A 9240-nucleotide genomic window follows, 5' to 3' on the forward strand; every position below is an offset into this window, starting at 1 on the left:
TAAGGGGATATTTTGCAAAAATCCTTCAAACAGAAGCTCTACAATGACATGACACTCAACAATGTTTTTAACTTCATTCATTTAACTTAACTCAAAAGTTACTAAAAATCACATGAAGCTCTAAAATGTCATAGAAAAACTTCCTTTGAAGAGAGCTGACTTTGAGAGAATAGCCAAGATGTTTTAAGTTATTTAGAAGAAGACCTTTGAGGATCCCAAGATAAAAGTTAGAATTGGTCTATTTAATCAATATATAAATGTTATAGAGAGTTTTTCTTTCCTCTGTGACTAAAAAAAAGAAAACTATTTCTTAGGAGACAACAGCACAAAGAGGTAGATAAAACAAATCTGTGACAGCTTGACACTATGGGATTCAGATAAGTGATGGAGAGAAAATAGGCAAGAGGGCTGTGCATAAACCATACACAGAACCACACTTGCACACAAGACTCTTACTAGTAAAAAAAGATAAGATTATATTTATCTGACCCTGCTAGATGTTATATAGATTGAAAATTGTATTGGGGGTATGGCAACAAATAATTCTTTAAAAATGTAAAAGTTAATTGGTTTTTAAGGATATATGTGCTTTCTTGATCTTGCCACTTCAGAATCCTTCTATTCCAAGTTTCATCCTGAGAGACACATAAAAAAAATTAAAAATAAAAAAAGAAGAAAATTCAGTCATTTGATACTACACTTGATCTTAGCCAAAAGGCCGAGAAGCAATAGTCATTTGATATTCAGAGAAATGTCTTCACCTCAGGGATGTACTCCAGGCACTGACTATTCTATATCAAATGACTTAGGTTTATTTGGGTGCTGTATATATCATATGGGATATTACACAAATTCTCAAAGAGGCAAAGCTTTCTAAAATGTCTATTGACAGAAACTAACTCATGATTGAGTGTCAATGTTACTGCAGGAAAAGATAAACTGAGTGAAAGATAATCAAGTTTGCAGTTTTTGTCTGAGTTCACTCAGAAGTCTTCTAGACCTGAGAAGATAGGACCCTCCAGCCAACCCAAATCACCAATTAAAAAGAGTTATATAGGGGGCTGGGGATACAGCTCAGTTGTAAAGTGCTTGCCTCACATGCACAAGGCCCTGGGTTCAATCCCCAGAACCACACAAAAAAATAAATAAATAAAAAATAAAAAAGGAGTTACATACAATAAATGCAGTAAATGGTCCAGGACAAGAGCCTAGATTTCAGTTGCAGCTTAAATGCCTGAACTCCAAACTCACTTTAGAAAATAGCTTCATTTTTCTTTCCATCCACACATTTTCTTAACTGAGATTAAGAGTTAACAATTATAAATTAGCTTACACAAGTGTCATATCCTGCAGTTTTTTCTAAGCACTCTGAATAGAGGGATTTAAGAGAACGTTTTAGATTGATTAAACTCATTGTTGAGCTAAAGGTAAAGATATCACAAGAAAAATGAATTTACTCTAAAAAGCTGAATGGAGAAAATTTGAGTGTCCTCTTTACCTATGAAATGAAAATGCTGACAATAATTTCCATGTGAACTTCAGTGGATCGGAAAAAAGAATGGAATGAAAATCTCCCCAAGCATGAAGAACTACACAAATCCCAAGTGTTAGTATTGCTTCTCTGTTTATAGACCTCGTCCAGTTTGAATCAATATAATAAACAATTAAAAGATAGAAAATAACTAGAAGATAGAAAGTTTGCTATTATTGTTATCCATGTGAACATTTAACCAGAAAACCTCATTTATCAAAACTCATTTACAGAAATTCATTGTTTTAATCATTTGAGTAAGAATTTTAAAAGACTTTATTATTTTAGAGCAGCTAGTTGCACAACAAAAGTGGGAAAAATTGAATTTCCCTGTATACTGCCTAGCCTAACTTAGGTGCTCCCTTTCACCCCCATCACTGACATCTCCCACCAAAGCTGATCACTTGTTACAACTGAAGAATTTACATAAGCATTTCAGTGCCATCCAAAGCCAGCTTATATTAGGGTTTGCTCTTTGAATTCTATGGATTTGGACAAATTTATGACATGTATACAGACTTATATAGTCAAACAAAATAGTTTTGTTGTCTTAAACCTTCTGAGCTTGGCCTCTTCATTGCTCAATCCCCCTAAGCCCCTGGCAACTGCTGATCTTCTTAATCATCATAAGTTTTCCTTTTCCAGAAAATTAGTTGTGATCACACATAATATAGCTCTTTCAGACCATTTCATTTAGTAATATGCATTTACGTTTCCTCTACATATTTTCATGGCTGGATATTTCATTTTTAAGCATTGAATAACACTCACTGTATAGATGTATCATAGTATATTTGTCTATTCACCTCTGAAAGACATATGGTTCATTCCAAGTTTGGGAACTTATAAATATAATTGCTATAAACATCCATGTGCATATTTTCATATGAATGGAAATGTGTTTTCAACTTCTCTGAATAAAAACCAAGGAATATGGTTCATAGATTACATGAGTGAAATATGATGTTTAGTTTCATAAAAATTGCCATGCTTCTATATTGGTTGTACAATTTTGCATCAATACCAACAATTAATGAGAATTACTGTTGTTACACATCCTCTTTAGTACTTGCTGTTAACATGTTCTAGACACTTTAATAAGTGAGTAAAGAGTACCTCAATTTTTTTAAATGAGCATTTCCATGATGATATGTAATGATACATTAGTCAGATTTAAATAACCACAACCAAAATATTTAACATAAACAACTTAGAGGAAGAAAGACCTATCTTGATTCACAGAGGATTTTGACTGCTGTCTTCATTGCTTTGGACCTGAGATGAGGTAAAACGTCATGTTGTGTTTTAGTCAGCTTTTTCCATGTTGTGACCAAAAAAATCTGACAAGACTAGTTAGAGAAGGAAAAGTTTATTTGGGGGCTCATAGTTTCAGAGATCTCAGTTCATAGATGGCTAATTCTTTTTCTCTGGGCCAGAGGAAAGGCAGAGTAGCATGAGGAAAAAATGTGGTGAAGATAAGTGGTGAAGGAATGCATCTAAGGACATTGCACCAGGAAACAGAGAGGGAACTCCACTCAACAGCAACAAAATATATATATAAACCTCAAAGGCACACCCCCAATGACCCACCTCCTCTGTACACAGCCTACCTGCCAAATAGTTAGCACTCAGTGAATCTCTATCAAAGGATTAATGCATTGTTTAGATTCAGGGTCTCATACCCAATCATTTCACCTTTAAGCTTTCTTGCATTGTTTTACACATGAGCTTTTTGGGGACACATTATATATAAACCATAACATTCTGCCCCTGTCCCCCAAAAGCTCATCCCATCTTACAATGCAAACTACAGTTAGTACATTTTCAAGACATAGTCTTAACAGTTGTAGTATTGCCCAAAAGTCCAAGTCCAAAGTCTTTACCAAAACTTAATGTGAACTCCTAGTGTGAGCTCCTGTGAAAATCAAAAGCAAGTTACACATATCCAACGTACAAAGGTACAGAATAAATATTTCCAGTCCATGAGGGAGAAATAGGGGCATGGAAAGAAGAAATGGGACCAATGCAAAACTGAAATCCAGCTAGGCAAACATGTCCTAGAGTTCCTTGTCTGGTGTCTAGAGCACATGGCATCCTGATGTTCTCTCCAAAGGGCTTGTGCAATTCCATCCCTATGACTTTGCTGTTTGCAGCCCACATGGCTTCTCAGTTGGCTTGTTTCTGCTCAGTTCCTGTAGCATTCCTCAGCAGATGTCCCACAGTACTGGAATTTCTTAATCTGGGAGTCTCCCCTGCAGCTTTGGCTTCCTTCTCACATCTCCATACACAGCCCTCTCAGCAGCTACCCCAGTAACTCCAACTCTGCTGCACTTTGACTGGCTTCCCAGATCTTCTTATGATATCTGGGGTTGGCAGGGGGTGGGGGGCCTTCCATGATCCAGTAATTCCAGCAGCCTGCATTCATGGTTGCCACCAAGGTCTGCCATCATCTTCAGCACTAGCCAAGACTTTAGGGAGCATGGCTGCAGCAGCCTCTGAGCACCTGCGTTTGTGACCATGTTGAAAAAAATTCTGAGGCCCTCCTGTGCAAGCAGAATGCCCCACATGTCTCTGCTCAAATGAAATTTTACTAATACACCCTTGAGTCTGAGATGGGTGTGGTCTTGCCAATTCCTGAGATAACCTCAAGCCATCTTTCTTATTGTCTCTGGGTGGTCTTTAGTATTTCTTTAGTGTCTTTAACAACCACACATTCCTTAGCACCAGTTTTACTATTTTCTGGCTAAACTGCAAACCTTTCAAATTTTTCTGCTTTGCTTTCTGCTCCTGATTATCACAATACACTTCACTAGAAGTGACAGAAATATCCATGCCACCTTTTAAAAGTTTTCTTCTGCCAGATTAAGGAGTTAATCACATTCAAATTTATCTTCCCAGAAAGTCTCAGGACATGGGCAAATGTAGACAAATTTTTAGCCAGAACATAACATGAATGGTCTCTAATCCAGTTTCCAATAGACTTCATCTTTTCTTCTGAAACCTCCTGAGCCCTCTTTACTATCTATTCCATTTGGCATTCTGGTCTTCTGAACTCCCACCAGAGTTACACAGTAAGGTCCACTTAAAGTATTCTAATGCCTTTCCAAATTTCATCACTAAACTTTACAAAATCTCTCTCACAAATTCCAAAAAGCTCCAAAAGCTTCTAAACCATATGGTCAGGTTAATCACAGCAACGACCCCACTTCTCTCTCTCTCTCTCTCTCTCTTTCTTTCTTTCTTTCTTTCTTTCTTTCTTTCTTTTTTAGCTGTAGATGGACACAATACCTTTATTTATTTATGTGGTGCTGAGAATTGAACCCAGGGCCTCACACATGCTAGATGAGTGCTCTACCACTAAGTCACAACCCCAGCCCAACCCCACTTCTTGGTACCAATTTATGTTTTAGTCAGATTTTTTTTGCTGCTCTGACCAAAAGACCTGACAAGAACCATAAGAGGGGAAAAAGTGATTTGAGGGCTCTTAGTTTCAGAGGTTTCAGTTCATAGATAGATAACTGCTTTGTTATGTGTCTGAGGTGAGGCAGAACAGCATGGAAAAAGAGTATGGCGAAAGAAGGTGGCTCCAGACATCACACCAGGAAGCACACAGAAAGCTCTACTCTATATCATATAGGGGTATATGTGTGTGTGTGTGTGTGTATCCCAAAAGCATGCCCTCAAGTAACCCACCTCCTCCAGCCACTCCCTACCTGTCCACAGGTACCACCCAGTTAATCCCTTTTAACAGACTAATGCATTGATTACATTCAGGCTTTCATAACCCAATCATTTCACCTCTAAACTCTCTCCCATTTTCTTATGCATGAATTTTAGAAGACACCTAATATCTAAACCATACATGGTGGAAGAACATAACAGGAAAAAGGTGCACTGCTCATGGCAGCCAGGGAGAAGAGAGAGAGATGGGGAATGAGGAAGAAGAAAGAGAAAGAAATCAGGAAGAAGATATAGACAACAAAGTCATACTCCAATGATCTACTTCCTTTTATTAAGCCTTACTTGCCTACAATTCTACCACCTCCTTTTAGTCCATACAAATTACTACTCTATCAAATGGATTAATCCACTCTAAGGTCAGAGCTCTCATGATCCAATCCTTTCCCAAAAGTCCTGCCTCTGAACCTTGCTGCATTGGGAACCAAACTCTCAACATATGAGTCTTTGGGGGATACTTCATTTTCAAACCATAACATTGCATTTGTAACACCCAAAGACTCTTATTCATCTTTCAATACAAAATGCATTCAGTCCTGAGAATCAGCATAATCTCAACAGTTCCATCATTTTTCAAAAATCCAAGTCCAAGTCTTCTTTGAGACGCAATGAAATCTCTGAACTGTGAGCCCCTGCAAAAACAAAAACAAAAACAAGTTACAAACTTCCAATATACAGTGGCATTAGGTAAACATTCCCATTCAAAAAAGGAGGGATGGGGCATAAAAAAAAAAAAAGGGATGGGACCAAAGCAATATGGAAATGCAGCCAGGCAAGCATTAAGTCCATAGTTCTAACGGGCCTCTGGGTCACACAGTGGTAGAATATGGACCACAAAAGACTGGAGCAGCCCTGCCCTATGGCCTTGCTGTTCATGGCACACATGGCAGGTTCTGATCACTGCCAATAGATTTCCTGGGCAAAAAGATGTTCAATGTTACTAAAGTCCATAACTTCCTTGGGTCTCCACTGAAGCTTTGGCTTCACTCTCAAAGCTTCACACATCATACTTTCAAGGGCTGCCCACAGGGAATCTGACCCTGGGACACACTGCCTGAACTCACAGGCCTTCTTTTGAAATCTCAGTGGAAGCCTTCCTGCCCCCATAACTCTTGCATTCTTCATGCCTGAAAAATCAGTAACACATGGACCACAGTAGGTCTACAGCCAGCAGAAGCTATAGCTGGGCCCCCATGGGCCACAGCAGCAGTGACCTCTCAGTGCCTTGGCAGATGAACATGGTGAAGTAAATTATGGGGAAACAGCTTCCTAGGCATTCTGTCCTATGAGAGTAAGGTGGCCCATGCTGTTTTTCAAAATCTTTCAAATGAGTTTTCACTTTCACACCTTTGAACCTGCAGTGAGATGCCCTCAATGCATCTTTCTGATTGTTTCCCTGCAGAGTACTTGGTTTCTCTTTTACAGTGCTATTTTTTTTTCAGTTTCTTTGGTCCCCAGGTTTTTGTTTTGTTTCATTTTGTTATTTGTCTTTTGTTTTTCTTTTTTGAGGTACTACCAATTGAACCCAGGGATATTCTACCACTGGGCTACATCCTCATCCTTGTTATTTTTCTTATTTTGAGACAGGGACTTACTGAGTTACTGAGGCTATTCTCAAACTTGTGATGCTCTTGCTTCAGTCTCCCAACTTGTTGGGATTCCAGGCATGTGCCACTGAACCTGGCCCTCGGCCCTAATTTTATACATGCTTTTCTGGACAAGCTGCAAGTTTTTCAAATCTCTATGCTCTGCTTTTTTCTCATGATTACCACAGTAAACCTGGGTAAAGAAAACCAGTTATACCCATGTCACTGCCTGAGTGCTGTGTTTCCTTGAAATTTCCCCTTTCAGTTTGATTGGTCCTTCACCTTTAAATTCAGCCTCACACAATGTCTTAAGGCATGAACGAAATACAAACAAGTTCTTTGCCAGGACGTAACATGTTTGGTCTCTAGCCTAATTCCCAATAGAGTCTTCATTTTCATCTCAAACCTCTTGAGCACAGTCTGTTCACATTCCTATTGGCATTCTGGTCTTCCAAATCAGGTTTTTGTTGCCGGATTCTTTGCAGCATTAGTCACAATAACAAAGAAATCAAAACAACCTAAGGATCCATCAATGAATGAATGAATAAAAATGAGATTTTATACAAAGTGGAATACTATTCATCCTTCAAAACGAAGGGAATCCTGTCATTCATGATAACATGGATGAACTTAGAGGACATTATGTTATGTGAAATAACAAAATACAAAAAGACAAATGTTTCACCTACTCACTAGAGAGGTTAAGATTGCCAGTGTAAAACAGAGCAAACTCAGAATCCTCTGTTAAGCTCTGATTGCAATATTTTAAGGCTTCTCCAGCCTACATCTCCAAACTTTTCAAAATTCCTTCCACAAATCAGTTCCAAAGGCTTCTGAACCACGTGTTCAGGTATATTCACAGCCACATCCCCACCCTCAGTACCAGTTTTCTGCATTTGTCAGCTTTCTGTCACCATGATGAAAATACCTGACATAAACAACTTAGAGGAGGAATGATCTATTTTGACTCACAGTTTCAGAGCTTTCAGTCTGTGGTTGACTACCCCCTTGCTTTGGACCTCAAGTAAGGCAGAACATCATGGTGGAAGAGCATGACAGAGAAAATATGATTGGTTCATGGAAGCCAAAAAAGCACAGGGGTTTGAGGGAGACAAGATACAGACACCACCTTCTTCCTCTAGTTATGTCCCATCTTCCTATAGTTTTCACCACCTCCTAGTAGTCCATTCAAAATATTAATTTGTCAGATGGGTTAATCCATTGATGAGGTTTAGAGACCTCATTATCCAACCATTTCCCAAAAGCCCCACCTCTGAACAGTGCTCATTGGGGGCCAAACCTTCAACATATGAGTCTTTAGGGGACAATTCCCATTAAATCATAATAGATACGGAACATCTTTTAATATGTTCATTCATCTATATTTCTTTGTTGGTGAGATCTCTATTAAAGACTTTGAACAACATTTTAATTTGGTTGTTTGTTGTCCTTATGTTGAATTTTAAGAGTTCTTTGTAGTTTTTGCATATCAGCTTTTTTTTTTTTTAATTTTTTATTGTTGGTTGTTCAAAACATTACAAATTTCTTGACATATCATATGCCACACTTTGATTCAAGTGGGTTATGAACTCCCACCTTCACCCCATACACAGATTGCAGAATCACATCAGTTACACATCCATTGATTTACATATTGCCATACTAGTGTCTGTTGTGCTCCGCTGCCTTTCCCNAGGGAGAGAGAAGGGAAATTGCATGCATATCAGCTTTTTAATCAGATATGTCTTTTGCAGATATTTTCTTGAATTCTGTGGCTTTTCTTTTTATTTTCTTGAGAGTGTTTTTTTCAGAGAAAAATTTAATTTTTAAAAAAATCAAGTCCAGATTATCAATTCATTTTTTTAATGCATAGTGCCTTTAGTTTAATATCTAAAAAGTCATTTTCAAACCCAAGGCCATCTTGATTTTCTATCTCCTAGGAGTTTCATAGTTTTGTGCTTTTCAGTTAGGCCTTTAATTTATTTTGAGTTTATTTTTGTGAAATAAATAAGATTCTCTCTCTCTCTCTCTCTCTCTCTCTCTCTCTCTCTCTCTGAATGTGTGTGTGTGTGTGTGTATTGTTTTTCTTTTTTATAGTACTACCAATTTTGAACCCAGGGATATTCTACCACTGGGCTACATCCTCACCCTTGTTATTTTTTCTTATTTTTGAGACAGGGACTTACTGAGTTATTGAGGCTATATATATATATATACACACACACTATGCACAGAACATTGTCATTCTACCAAAAGTTGTTAAAGAGATTATCTTGTTCTCTGTTTTATTGCCTTGCTACATTATCAAAGAGAAGTTGACTATATCGATGTGGTTCTATTTGTGAGTTTTCTATTCCATTGATCTATTTGTCTATTATTTAGTCA

General features: G+C 37.9%; 1 pseudogene; it reads right to left on the reverse strand.

Annotated features, from left to right (window-relative positions):
• Positions 1 to 560: 560 nt before the first annotated feature.
• LOC125618374 lies at positions 561 to 730 on the reverse strand (annotated as a pseudogene).
• Positions 731 to 9240: the final 8510 nt, after the last annotated feature.

This window comes from Marmota marmota, unplaced genomic scaffold (assembly GCF_001458135.2).
Source record: "Marmota marmota marmota unplaced genomic scaffold, marMar, whole genome shotgun sequence".
NCBI lineage: Eukaryota > Metazoa > Chordata > Mammalia > Rodentia > Sciuridae > Marmota > Marmota marmota.